Raw genomic sequence first — 15,701 nt, 5'->3', positions numbered from 1 at the left:
GGGGGGGGCGCAAGGCCCCCCTCCTAAGAACAATAGTGGCCCCAGGGACCCCATTCCCTGGGGCATTGCCTCTTTTTTATATTAAAAAAAATAGTACGGGGGAGCAGCGTGGCCCCACTGCCCAGGGCCACTTTTGGCCCAACATTGGAGACTGCAGGAGGAGCCCCAATGCCCGGCGGTCCCAGCCAGCTCCCCACCTCCTGCAGGAGCCGGCATTGCTTTTAGACAAAGGGAGTTGCTGACATGCAGCTCCCCTTGCCCAACAGCAATTCTGCTTTGTTTCTTGGAAATGAGAGCAGGTTTCCTGCTCTCACTTCCAAGAAGCAAAATAGTGTGTGCTATGGCAGGGCAGGGCAGGAGCTATGCTCCTGCCCTGCCATAGCAAACAGCAATATCCCCGTGATGGGCACACCAGGACATTGCAGGAGCTGGCCCTGGGGGGTGGCGGTCCCCAGGCCCTTAGAGAGCTCCAACAGGGGGGCCCGTGACCCCACTCCCAACATGCGAATGGCCCCGGGGAGGTGGTGGTTAATTGTAGGGGTCTCACAGGCCCCCTCCATAATTAATTAAGACCCAGGAAGGTAGTGGTTCCTGGGGCTGTGGGAGGGCAGCTTGCCCCCATGTAATCAAGATCGCCCCAGTGAAGTGGTGGTCCCCAGGGCTGTGGGGGCCTTCGCAGGGTCCCTGCATAAATTTTACAAATACCCCCTGGACCTGGCCCACCCAGGGGCTCATTAAAACAAAGCACAGGAGAAACCACTTTGTTTTTATTTTTTATGTTCTCTGCGGGATTCGTGCACCCAGAAAAACAATTCCCTACTTCCGTGATTCAGTATTCGTACCGGGGACCCCATCCGCCGGTGGCTGCCATATTTTTTTATTATTTTTTAAATTATGGAGGAGGGCCACCTGCCCCCCCTCCTGAGGCCAATAATGGCCCTGGGGACCCCCTCACCCAGGGCATTGCCCTCATTTTAATAGATTTTTTTTAAAAATAGTACGGGAGGGATCCCCGTGGCACCCCTTCCCAGGGCCACTTTTGGCCCCGGGAACCCGGGGCCCGGCAGAATTTATTTTAAAAAAATACAAAAGGGAGGGGGGCCACTATTGGCTCACCTGGGGGCTCATCAAAACAAAGCAGGGGAGACTGCGCTTTGTTTTAAAAAATATTTCCTTGGTGGAATTCACGCACTGAGTGCGACTTTACATGGCCCTGTTGTCCCTGGGGGTCACAGTGGGACCCCCAAATCAGCACTAGGGGGTCAGGGTGTTTCTACCCTGCCCCCTTTCCTACATTTGTAACCTCTTTTCATCTTTTTGAAGTGACCCAGTTCAACTGTGTCACAAAATGGCTGCCAACACATTCTGGTTTGGAGTGTTGGCCGGCCAATCAGAATGAAGCTTGTGCTCGGGAGGGTGCGCGAATCCTCCTTGGCCCTCAGATATTGATAGTTTTCATTTTTGAATTTCTAGGAACTACTGAATGGATTTACACCATTGCTTTCCGGACCAAGACCTACCTTTTTGCCAAATTTGGTATAGTTCCATTCTGCAGTTCAGGCTGTAGCTTTGTCTAAAGTTCCTATGGAAATTATTATAGGGAAAACATGTTTTGGGACCCCCCTTTGTTTTCGCCCCCCGCTTGACGAATCACCCCAAAACTTTCAAGAAATGAGCTGACCTGAGTGAACCATTAGTTTGGAAAATTTTGCAAAGATTCGTCAAACGGTGCCAAAGATATTGACAAAAGAAAAAACGCTTTTTGAATAGAAACAACATCCTAACTATAACTACCTACTGGCGACCGCCAGTAGGTGATATATATCCCACACAGGGGTAGATTCGGACACATATTCCACTGTAAAATGTTGGTTACTTTTGACGCCATTGTTAAACGTTCAAATTCATCAATATGGTATGCAACGCATGATTCAATTCTTTTAAACAAAACTATCAGAATTCATAATTCTATTTCAAAGGCAGTTTTTCTGAAACGCGTCTGAGCGCGTCCAAGTAATCCAATAAACTTTGAAATCTACACCCGTGAGTGCTGGTCTCTTTTATCCAAGGAGCTGTGAGGTAACCACATGGGAGCACCCTACGTGGACCGAGCACCCGCCTGCGATTGCATGACGATTGGTGCAAGCAGAGCTACGAATATATATATATATATATTTTACCTACTGGCGGCCCTCAGAAAGTAGTTATAGTTAAGACCTTGTGTCTCTTCAAAAAGTATTTTTTCTTTTGCCAATATCTTTGGCGCCGTTTGACAAATCTTTGCGAACGTTTCAAAACTAATGAGGCGGTCAAGTCAGCGCCTGTGTTGAAATTTTCTGGATGATTCGTCAAGCGAGGGCCGAGAAAAAGGAGGGGTCCCAAAATGTGTTTTCTCCATGTTAATTTCCATAGGAAACTGTTGACACAGCTACAGACCGAACTGCTGAATGGAATTACACCAAAGTTGGCAGAAATGGCAGAGTGCACTCTTTTTGTTAAATGGTGTAAATCCGTTTAGTAGTTTCTGAGAAATGTAAATATTTACAGATATCCATATTTCACTGTGAAGGATCCGCGAACACTCCGGATCTCGAGCGTGAGATCTGATTGGCTGCCAACAGTTCTAACCAGGAAGTGTTGGCAGCCATCTCGTGACTTGGTGGAATCCCGCCGAAATCTTTTTAGAAACAAAGCACGGTCTCCCGCGCTTCGTTTCTTCTCAGCCCCAGGGTGGGCTAGGTCCCGGGGCAATGCAAAATTATCTTGTGGGGGGTTGCCACCTCCCTGGGGGTTTATCATTTAAAAATGCCTGGTGGGGCTCCTGCCCCCATGCAGCCCTGGGGACCTCCACCTCCCCCGGGCTATAGTAATTAAATGTGGGGGGCCACACGGCCACCCTGCAGCCCCAGGGATCTCCACCTCCCCGGGGCTATGTTATAAAATGAAGTGTGGGGGACCCGAGCGACCCCACACTGGCCCAGGAATCACCACCTCCTTAGGGTATACATAAATTAAATGCAGGGGTCCATTCAGACCCCTGGGGACCACCACCTCCCTGGGGCTTTAAACATGTTGGAGAGGGACCACACAACACCCTCGTTGAGCCCACCATGGCCCTGGGGACTGCCACCCCCAAGAGATGGCTCCAGCAATGCCTCAAAAAGATCACACAGAAGAGGGCACCTTGGCTGATACCTAGGCAGGGGTACAGGGGAAAACATCTACTATCAATCAAAAACAAACCCCGCTGCCTGAAAGTTATTTCTTCAATATAGCGTCACATGTAGATTGGGAGCGAAGGGAAATAAGTCACCTCGTCACCACCGGCCTGGATACAGTGTGTAAAAAAGATTTTTATAAAAAAATTAAGTCATAGATAATTTTGCAATTTTTTAAGGTATATACCCTTAGTATATTGTACATGTTGATAGTACGCAAATATCAAAATACATAAATAGATCATAAAATAGATACAGAGTATAAATATCAACAATTACAAAACCCCTATCCAACAGGCGTATGCAGCATAAATATGATACAAAATAGACCTTACTTAGCTAAGCATTCTAATCAATACCGCACTCATTCATTCTCTCATCCAACCACATAGAAAAGACGAACACCAAAATGGTCAACTCCACATAAACCACAATTCATAGAACCATAGACAGTCAGGCATATAGCACAAGATAATTTGTACGATATTTTCCTAATACATTGCAGTATTGATTTCAGCAATTTCTGTATTAATGTCCAATAGATTGTTTTGTATATGTTTTTAAGAAATCACAAAGAGATGATGGACAGAGCGCTGAAACTTTTCCGACACTCACCCCCAGTCACATATCTGAGTTGAATCCATCATCATTCTTTAGTTCACTTCGCCACCTCCGTTCAGACACAGCTATATGCAAATCAGTCTTGACCCTGGGCCTCATGGGAACAGTCCATCCCGAACTGCCAAGCGAGGTCATTTCTGGACCGGAAACAAGCATCTTGGGACCGGTTTCGGGGTAGCACCCCTCATCAGCCAGGCTAGCTTGAATCCAGTAGCAAAGTGAGCAAGGGCGCCACATGTAGGCATACCCTGCCAACTTAGGGCGAACAAGCAAACACAAGGAGATGATGGACGGAGCGCTGAAACTTTTCAGACACTCATCCCCAGTCATAGATCTGGGTTTAATCCATCATCATTCTTTTGCTCACTTCGCCACCCCAGTTCAGACCCAGCCATATGCAAATCAGTCTGACCCTGTGGCTCACGGGAACAGTCCAGCCCGAACTGCCAAGCCAGGTCCTCCCTGGACCCGAAGCAAGCATTGTGGGACTTGTTTCAGGGTAACACCCCTCATCAGCCAGGCTAACTTGAATCCAGTGGCAAAATGAGCAAGGGACCAACGCCTGGGCATACCCTGCCAACTTAGGGCAAACAAGCAACCACAAGGAGATGATGGACAGAACGCTGAATGTTTTCAGACATTCACCCCCAGTCACAGATCTGGGTTTAATCCATCATCATTCTTTTGCTTACTTTGCCACCCTAGTTCAGTCCCAGCCATATGCAAATCAGTCTGACCCTGTGCCTCATGGGAACAATCCAGCCCGAACTGCCAAGCCAGGTCTTCCCTGGACCGAAACAAGCATCCTTGGACCGGTTTCAGGGTAACACCACTCATCAGCCAGGCTAGCTTGAATCCAGTGGCAAAGTTGCGAGGATTGTGCACAATACAGAACTATGCGCAGGAAATGGGACCTTGGTGTATAGGGACTGAGTCTTCCTACCTCCTTAGTACCGACGAAACCAGGACTGACTAGCTATAGTGTCACACTTGTTCTCCTACTCGCTCACAGAGAAACAAATGATTAGACACCCCAGAGAACAACACTCCCAGATCGCTCAGGAATCGCAATAACAAACATACCCATTTGCTCACTCTCTTGTACTTGTCCACAATAAGATCTGACAGAGACACGGAATAATTTAAAATATTTATTTTAACTAACATGCCCTAACATGCAGTATACATGCCAGAACAAGCAGGATAATACATAATACAAATATAGTCAGCAAAGCAGCTAGTCCATATATCAAGAAGGGAGATGTCATCATAAAAGGACAATGGAGAAAGGACTACAGTGCCTAACCTCCCTCCCCTTGCTAAGAAGAAGTATTATTATATAATAGAAGATCTCTGGGCTTTGTCAGTAGATCCCATACCTTAGCCTATAGATGGTAGATCTACATCATAGGTGATCTTCTGCCTGGAAAGGTCCCTCACCAAGTGACTGTCACCCATTCGTGTACCCCACTAAAAACCAAAGTACGCTGGCCAAACAACAGATGCATCGGTATGTTTTGTCTAAGGGCTAAGGACTGGCCAGACAAAGAATAGCAAGGAGCATTGTTGTTCGTCCTTGCACATAATGTTCAGTCAAAATCCCAGGAACATGTAGAGAGTGAACACAGCGCTGAGTTCTCATGTGAAAACAGTCTTGAAATTATTGCAAAAATATAAAGACGTGTAGTAACATGTGCAAAGCAGCAGGCAAGCTGCAACATGCTCATGCTAAGTATGTGAAAAACAACAGTGTCCCTATGGGCCACGCGACACCCTCCCCTTGGCCAGGACGTTAGCCTTATGCGAAAACAAAAATCAGATGTAAGCAGATGCAAAGCGTCTTTTTGTCATAGTCCAATTCGTGTAATTTGTAGCCCCAAATGTTTTGGGGTAGAGCCAGGTTATAGTGTTAAAAAGATTTGCCAATTAGGCGCTCAAATATTGCTATCCATTCATGGTTTCTCGTCAAAGAAAAAAATGTTGCGGGAAAAGCGGAACGCCATGAACTCAATCAGTCAATCAATCAATGCCAGCATTATTCGATTTTTGTGCAAAAATTATAAAAGCATATAATTTAAAACATCAATATTACATATTACATAATAAAAAGGTGCGTAGGGTCATTTTAAATACAAGCTACGTCATGAACTCCAGAATGTTGCTTGTTCCTTCCATTGTGAAAAGGTATGTCATCCAGTTGAGTATATCGAACAAGCACATGTGCTCCTCAGGGCAACCTGCATTATCTCAATGAACCTGAGGTATATGAGGTGCGGTGCATGAGCAAAGGTACTCAAGTCTGCCGTTGGTCCGAGTAGAGGATCACACACCAAACACCTACCCCAGGCACACACCTGGTCATGGGCCCATAAACAGATCGTAATCCAGGGCAGGGTGTGTGGTATTGGACAGGCATACCTCCATGGCCATTGAAAAAAGGACCGGAGGCAGTGAAACACAGGTTGCACATAGGTGGAGTAGGCATAATGGCAGGTCAGCCAGTAGTCGATGGCAAAAGACTCCACTGGCATAGAACTAAAAAGCTGCTACATTTGATCACAGTACAGCTGCAACTGGACCGGATTTGGCAGCTCCACAGATCAAGCATCCAGTGCGAAGCAATAATAGGAGAACAAGCATGCTGCAAACCAACAGGAGCACTAGGGGAAACCCTCCAAAGGCACTGGAAAAAATAGAATGAATAAAGGCCGGAATTACTCCAAAAATAGTCTGAAAGGAAGAAACAAGGCCGGATCCCACAAGTTTAAAAAAGTGAGCAAGGCCCTCCGTATCAGACGCAATAAATATTTGAAGTGGGAGATTTGTGTTTAGCAGCAAGTGTATCACGCTTGTGGTTCTTGCCACCTACAATTCGGAAAGTCTCTCAAGCCAATGTGAGAGCCACTTCTTGTTGAAACAATAGCGCTTTGAGTCTGCTTAGTTTATTGAAATCTGTTTTCAAAGATGGAATAGAATGCCAAAGCAAACTATCTGCAATCTCATGCGGGGTAGAAATAGGACATTGCTGCAACATGTAACTTGTTGATAAACTGTTACCAGTTCTCAAGCCCCAGAAATCTTGGTTATTCAAAATAAGATAACTATTGTTAGAAAGCAAAGTTAATACTGGAATAATAGCCGGGACAGGGGTGCTTTTCAAAAAACAAGCCAGATTAGGGACCGAAATGTTACAAGCTCTGTGAAGCTTAACTTGTTTACAGACTAGGGAATGTCCTACTGTGGAATCACAGTCCTCCACTGTAAGGAAAACATCCTTTTCTGGGCGTTGACATTCGTAAGCAAAAGGTAATGACCATACTTAGTGAATAAAATTATTACCGAGGGGCTCATATCTCCCACCAGCATGCATGCTGTGAACTGAAAAAGTGAGAGAGGCAGTGAAATAACCGCATGTATTAACCACACCGAAAACGGTAACTGTTCCAATTGGTCAATATGTAACAATGTGTATGTGGCATCTTTCATGTACATTAATGTCTGTTTATCAGTCAAGCTAAACCTCAAAAACAGTGCAGAAGCATTTAAATAATCCCATGGTACTTTTCCATTTTTAGGTGCTTGCAACATCCAAGCAAACTGCATTACAGAACATATCTGATTTTGACCATGACACAAAACAGACACTTTGGTGCCAATTACGATCTTGGAAAAACCGGGTACGAACCGTAGGTCGGAGCGTTTTCTCCGTCCGACTCGTACCCGGTTGTAAAACTTTACAAACATGGAAGTACGATTCGCACGGAAACACCATTTCCGTACGAATCGTAAAAAACACCGACCGACGAAAATATACATACGATTGTGATCCGGGAATGCTCCGACGTGACGTCGGGACGCTTTCAGGCAGCGTTTCACGACCCAAGAAGTACGATTCGAACCGACAGCAGTCCGGACGGCAATATTTTCACGGCACCCAAAAAGTGCCGGAAAAGCGAAGTACGCCGCGAAACGACCAGATTAGGGGGCCCGGTACGCGCCGTACCCCCCCCAGCCCCCGTGAGTACGAGTCGGACCCCCCCGTGTATGTGCACCCGTGTACGAGTCGAACCCCCCGTGTATGTACACCCGTGTACGAGTCGAACCCCACCCGTGTCTGTACACCCGTGTACGTACGAGTCGAACCCACACCAGTGTATGTACACCCATGTACGAGTCGAACCCCCGTGTATGTACACCCATGTACGAGTCGAACCCCCCGTGTATGTACACCCGTGTACGTACGAGTCGAACCCCCACCCGTGTATGTACACCCGTGTACGAGTCGAACCCCCCGTGTATGTACACCCGTGTACGAGTCGAACCCCCCCGTGTATGTACACCCGTGTACGTATGAGTCAAACCCCCACCATACACGGGGGGGTTCGACTCGTACACGGGTGTACATAAAAGGGGGATTCGACTCGTACACGGGTGTACATACACGGGGGGTTCGACTCGTACGTACACGGGTGTACATACACGGGGGTTCGACTCGTACGTACACGGGTGTACATACACGGGGGGTTCGACTCATACACGGGTGTACATACACTGGGGGTCGACTCGTACGTACACAGGTGTACATACACAGGGGGTTCGACTCGTACACGGGTGTAAATACACGGGGGGGGTTCGACTCGTACGTACACAGGTGTACATACACGGGGGGTTCGACTCGTACACGGGTGTACATACACGGGGGGTTCGACTCATACTCACGGGGGCTGGGGGGGGTTCGGCACGTATGCGGGCACATGTCTCCATGGTTGCTATGGGAGTTTGGTCCGTACGGTGCATTTTCCATACGGTTGTGACATCGGATGCACCGGATGGATCGTACTTGCGCGCTCGGACTTCACTTTTCACATTTGTACGTAAAATCATCCGGGGATGTGTCGGACACTTTTTCCGACCCGAGGACGTGTGGGGAAATTTTCCGAATGCGATTCGTATGGTCTTTTTCCCATCCGAATCGTACTTGGCAGTTTGTACGCTACTTGTACGATTCGTACGGTAAAAAGACCGGATACGAGTCGTACGGGGAATTTTTTTCCAGGATCGTAATCGGCACCTTTATGTTGAACAATGTCAATGAGAGAAGATATAATATTATCTAAAGTATATATACAGGAAGACAGTGTACTTTTTCTAAATTAGCCTGGTCAATTTGGTGGAGATGCACCGCAGCTTGCATCTGTGACAGTTTTCAAAATTCATTAAATGCGGGATAAATAAAATGTTTTGTTCAAGGGGACTTAGGACCTAAAAGAAAATCAGCCAAATCGATGTCACCTGATAAATGAGAGAGGTGTTGCTTCACAGACGACAGTGTGGAATGTTCCAACCATTGCTGACATAATTTACCCACAGAGAATGTAGTAAGTGTATGTGAATGTGGAAAGCGTGGATGAGTTCTACTTTGTGTAAAACCTATTGTAGTATTCAAAAAACGTAATTGACATGCATTAGAAGTTGTCGGCCACATTAACCATCCTAAGGGGTTAATATTGGATGAGTTAAGTGTTCTATTTTGAAATAAGACAGCTAAGTCTTCAATAGAGTAGTTAGAGTGTATTTGCCATGTATCATATAGAGCTAACAATGGAATGGTGGGAATATTTAGATTTTTGGCCATGGTAAAACCAAAATAATGAGTCTGTTGTACCGTGTCATTTAAAAATAAGATTTGAGAGAGTATCAGACGTGCATGATGCAAAGCTTCAGTTCCCTGCACTTGCCAATCTCTAGTGCCCCAGATGGATTTTGAATCAATTGTGTCCTTCCAATTCTGAAAACCCTTCATGGACAGATCGTTCCTGAAGGACATGGAGAGAACCAGTTAGTCTGTGTTAACATAAATTTAGTTTGGGGCGGCATCTTCAATTTATAAAAAAAGGACTGTGGGTCAGACAGATTTTAACCAGAAAAATACACAAATTTACTTTGTTGGGTCTTTCAACTTCCCTGTAATGGTGCTGGGCAGTGCTCTCATTAGGTATAGTTAAAGAACGGTCTCTGTGTTTTGGTCTTGTGTACATAATGTTGATAACAAAATAAATCAGCGTAATTAGCCAAATTGAAATACAAATCTTCAGTTTCAAATGCAGCACAATATTTCAAATCAGAAAATAACGAATGAACGCATGGACATCCCAGTCATCAGAATGGATGTCAGGCAAAACCACATCTCCCAAGGAAAAGCAGAATAAGTGTGGAATGTTCAAAATTTCCATCGGGCCATGGATATCATGTGCAACTTTATACCAGAAGATGCCATCAGCAACAAGGAATGCTGATATATTGACAAGGGCTTGGTTTCTTTTTATTATATGGGACGACGTGTGAAGGGCCAGAACTCCATCAACATAGTTCACAGCAGAGCATTCTTATAAATAATGGGCATTAATGAGTAGGAAAAATACAGTCACAATTCCGATCCACATGAAGAAGAATATCATCTTAAGCACCATCCAGATATATGTCCAGGGTGGGACCATGTATGTTTTTTTGAACCAGGCAATGAAAAGACTGGTATGGGTAGAGGTTTCCTGCACAGAAGATGATGAGGAAGATGTGGTACAGGAAAAGCTATTACGATCCATATATTAACCACTGGACCCCAGCTGAAACAACGGTGGATGCGCTGCTTCAGATGTTTCAGGTATGGTACTCTCAGGAATGTCAATTATGACTTCAACTGGAGGAAAATCAAACTCAATATCCACAGATATTGATGTAGAAGGAAAAACAGGTAATAAATCAATTGAAGTTTCCATCTCCCCTTGTGATTGCTGGGGAGTAGCCGAAGAAACAGAAGCAATTGGATCCAGTGAAAGATCTCAAAGTGGAATGCTTGGAGGCATACTATTCAGTATTTGCCACATGGTGTAGCTTGACATGTTTGATTGAAATATAACAATTCTCCTTATGACTAGGTAAAGAAGGAAGGATCACAGTGCGGGTGCCATTCAAACCAAGGACTCTGACCGGTGCATGGTAGGATGGGCCAAAATCTTTTTTGTTCTCCACCTTTTCACAATTAGATGTCTAACTTTAGGAAGCCAGCTAGAAACAGGAATCAGCACCACTGGATCTGTGGAAGAGGGCAACTGAGCTCTCGCTTCGGAATCACAAGCTTTTTGTAGATCCTGTATCATAAAACAATGATTATCTACGTCAAAAGTTGTGGCAGCCGCCACAACCGTCTAGACCATCAAGGTCTGGCACAAACATTTTAATGCCAAAGAGCATTTCATATGGGGTCCGCTCACCCAGAGATCTTCTAGGGAGATTATTTAGTGCACGTTGGACTCCATACAAATGAGTCAGCCAACCCCTGCAAGCACCTAAGACTCTAGCTGTCAAAGATTGCTTTAAGTCACGGTTCATTCGCTCCACAAATGAAAAGCCCACAGGTGGGTATGGAGACGAAAATTGCACCTGCACTCCCAGAGACTTCATCGCATCCCGGTAAGCCTTAGAAGCAAAGGTGCCACAGGCAAACGTCCCCACAAAGACTCGCAAATCTTTAATGACCAATGGCCAAACCCAAAGGAATCTAGTGCACGAATGCACTGCAACCAAAATGTGTTTAAATGCAGTGTCAGATGTCAAAGGACCTCAGTGATCAAGATACATACAGCCAAATGGCTAATTAGAAATGTAAAGCTGAGTATGTGGTGTTTGTACAACAGTAGAAGGTTTAATTTGTTGACAAATGTCACAAAAAAAGAACATATTTATGTGCCTATTGGTATAAACCACACCACCAAAAATGTTGCTGCAAAAGGGAAACAGTTGCATTTACTCCGGCATGTGCCGAAGCAACACCTTCATGTACGGCAATGATCAAAGAGGAGTCTGCGATCCTCGTTGGGAATCAGCCGATCCCTAACGGATGGAATAGTTGCAAATGGAACTTGACAAGTGGTATGTATAACATGAAGGGAACCCTTGGGGATACTCATTTCTCTCCTTCATAGCTGCAATAGCTGCCAGAATGAATGCCATCATCAATTTTAGTCATAGACCTAGTAACTCCTGCTACTGAACAAGTGGCTACTGCATATTTGGTTGCCTCATCAGCCAGTGAATTACCAACAGCGTATGCTTCCACATTTTGATGGCCCAAAGTATGGATAACATGTGTGACTAGCAAGCTTTTCTTAACAGCTGCCCCCTGAACCCAAAGCTTTTTATGCTTAATTTAGCTACCTTCAAAATCACAGAAAACATTTAGTTTCCAAAAGAATAAGTTGTCACACAGTAAAATGAATCGCATACTAAAAGCGTTGGAACCTCTGGATCAGCAAATCAGGAGCCAAAACCAATGCACGTAGCTCCGCCAATTGAGCTGTGCAATCACCAAGAGACTGTGTGTGCACCAAGAAGGATTTAAAATCACCATCAACAATTTTCCCTGCCACTATTGTGAATGCTGCCGAATAAGCATGCTGAGAACCAACGGCTGGCTGCACAGATCCATCAGTGTAAATAATGCATTTGTACTGATCAATAGGAAGTAATGACAGAGGAGGCGGGTGAACATGTTCATATTGTAAAAACACCTGAGTCTGTGAAGAAGGCTCAAAGAACTAGCCCATTGATTCAACATGGATGCAAGGCTTTAGAATTCTGGATACCACACTATTTGTAACTGCTTCCAATGCAGGTACAGGTGAGACCATGAAAATGCATTCACCCTGAGCCAGAGAGCAATCTTTCAGAATCGCCATCTGGACAGCCGTCAACATTTTTTCTGTAGAAGAGAAACGCATTTAAGTCGAAGTGTACAAATGTGATTTATATGCAATGGGGAACATGTACCCCTCATTGAATGTCAAGTAAGTGAAACCGGACGAGCCCGGTAAAATCCTTATTTTTTTTCTAAATGGTTTTTATTAATTTCAATAAAGTAACATCAATACCATCTGCATGACAATTCAATTTGGCTTTTAACAATGTAGAATAGCAATAAAAACGAGTAGCATCGGTAGGGGATAAGGAGACACTCATTTAAGTGACATTTAGTGTCCATTTTGCTGGCTGGCTTACTGCTTCACTCCGCAGCGCCGCACAGCCAAACACAATCATATTGTAACAGGAGTACCAAAAAGAGAATCAGCCATTGTTCCTCAAATCCAGTTCTACGATGAATTGCATACAATTGCAGAGTAAATTACAAGCTTGAACAAGAGGAACACAACAATGGCTACAAATAAAAGAATTAACAAACGAAAAAGAAAAAGAGAATGAGAAGCGATCTCTACATAAGAAATCATCATCGTAAGTGCGTTTGTTGGTCTGGTGCAATAATAACTCATGTATACTTAATCGTAGGGGTGTAATGGGCCGTGTATTGGTATGTATGTCGTGGATGAGAGGGAGGTGCAGAAGGCGGAAAGGAGGAAACGCCATGGGCTACAGCAAGAGCAGGTAAAGTTAGGAAGGGGGGGTCAGCAAAGAGTTTAGTCTCAATCACGGATAAATATCCCTGCCATTGTATAGGTGCTTGCCTGGGGGGGACTGATGCCCATGCCGCTGTCTCTTGTTGATTTGTGCATTTCGAAACCAACGCCCTTCAAGGTCAAGTAGCTATGCATTGATCTTGGGACCTGCTTGTACCTTCCAAGTCATGGCGATTTTTCGTTTGGCCAGGCCTAGAGCGAGATCCAGAAATTTTTTCAGGTTCTTACGGGACGAATTGCGTCTTATGACTCCCAGCAGGAAGTGGAGGGGTTCCATCTCTACTCGCGCGTCTGCCGCTTCTGTAAGCACAGTGGCCACTTCAGACCAAAATATTTGGATGGTAGTGCACTTCCATACCATATGTGTAAATGTGGCTCCCTGGTCTCGGCATCTAGGGCATATATCCATGGCGGTAGTGTACATGCATGCCAATCTGTGGGGAGTGAAGTAAGTATGATGGAGATAATTAAATTGAGTATATTGTACCTTGGCGTTGGCCGAGATGATTTTTGGTTGGTTAAGACATTGTAACCACTGCTTGTCAGTCAGGGAAGTAGACAGTTAACTATCCCAGTACGCACAAAGTGTCGCCAATGCAGGAGGATCGTACAATCTGATGGAGGTGTATATAGCTGTTATGGCTTGTCGGCCACAGCCATGAGTGAGCAATGTGTGTAATAGGTGTGAAGTGTTAGGCCCTTTCTGATCAGCGTTCCATACTTGTAAGGATTAGCGTGCCAGCAACGCATGTAATAAAGAGGAACCCTCTGGCACTCCATATGCATCTACTAATTCCTCAAATGTTTGTAATTGCGAGTCCGCATTCATGTCCCCCCATGTGTCCAATCCGCTCTCCTTCTACGCCCCCAGATCCAGACATCCATGACAGGAGTACGTGCCGGGGAGAAGTTTGAAAGGCAATCAGGGAGCGTAAGGCGTTGGACGATTCCTGGGAATCACATACTTAGTCCAATGCCATCTGGCCGCTGTCATTAAAAAGTTACAGTGCCACTTCTGGGTCGGGGTAGTCGTTCCTGACAACCACTCCAGTAGTGTCGGGGAGTCCCAAGACACCACCCCCATGGTCATCTCAGTGAGGTGGCTTTTTGCAAACCACCTCATCGGCCATTGCAGTTGAGCTGCAGCGTAGTATCGTTCGTAGTTTGGAGCACCCTGGCTGCCCTCCGAAAATGGTAAATATAATTTATGAAGCGCCACTCTAGCCCGCAAGTTTCCCCAAATCAGAGATACTAATAGTGACTCAAGGTCTTGAAAGATTCTCCAAGGTAGGCGGTTAGGGAGTATGCAGAAAAAATACAAAAGACGGGGGAGGACTAACATCTGCGATATTGATACCCAGCCCATTGGCGACAGAGGGAGACCCATCCAAAATGGGAGGGTCAATCGGGCACGCATTATGGCCCGGCTGAGGTTCCCATCTATTGATTCTGATTCTAGGTGGTAAATCTGAACCCCCAGGTATTTAAAAGTGTCAAATGCCCATTTCAACAGAGTAGCTAGTGCCATTTGTCTTTTTATCGGTGTCATTGGTGACACTGGAAAAAACACCGATTTAGTCCAATTGACCTGGAGCTCGGAGACACTCGCATGTACATCTAAAAGGGCCATAATCGATTGTAGTATCTCGACTTTGCCATGGAAGTATATTAACGCGTCATCCACGTAAAATGATACAATGTGCCATCGTTGATCCACCTGTAGGCCTCAGTCTCTAACCTGTTGCCGCAGTTTGCGTGCCAATGGCTCCATGGCCAGGGCATGAAGGATCGGTGACAAGGGGTAGCCCTGGCGCGTTCCCTTTGCTATCAATAGAAGTGGTGAGAAGGTGCGACCTGTCTTAACCCTAGCCTGCGGCCTAGAGTACAGCAGCCTAATCCATCGCAAGAAATTAGGGCCAACGCCAAACCCTGCCAATGTCATCTCCAGGTATGTCCGACTTAAGATATCAAATGCTTTTTCTATGTCTAGGAAAGCGACCCAAGGTCGCTCCTCCTCACTTCGTGCCCAATCCAATAGTGTAAACAGTCGTCGTAGATTCAGACCTGTGCTGCGGCCTGGAATTAAGGCATTTTGGCCCACATGCATCAAAGCAAAAACCGGTCGCAAATGGGCAGATTCTCAGAATCTTCCCCTTTGCGACCGGTATTTTTGCATTTGGGATGCATCATCCCAAATGCAAAAATTGCAATTTAAGTAATCTCTAAATTGCAATTACTTAAAATGCGATTGCATTTAAGGAATCTCAAATTGAGATTCCTTAAATGCAATGCACCAAAGGAAAAAATTAGCGATTTCGCTAATAGGGGGAGAAAATTACCATGAAGTTGAACTTCATGGTAATTTGCAAAAACGTTGAAAATTGCACTAAAGTGA

Source organism: Triturus cristatus, chromosome 3_1, assembly GCF_964204655.1.
Source record: "Triturus cristatus chromosome 3_1, aTriCri1.1, whole genome shotgun sequence".
Taxonomy (NCBI): domain Eukaryota; kingdom Metazoa; phylum Chordata; class Amphibia; order Caudata; family Salamandridae; genus Triturus; species Triturus cristatus.
This window is presented reverse-complemented; position numbering follows the sequence as displayed.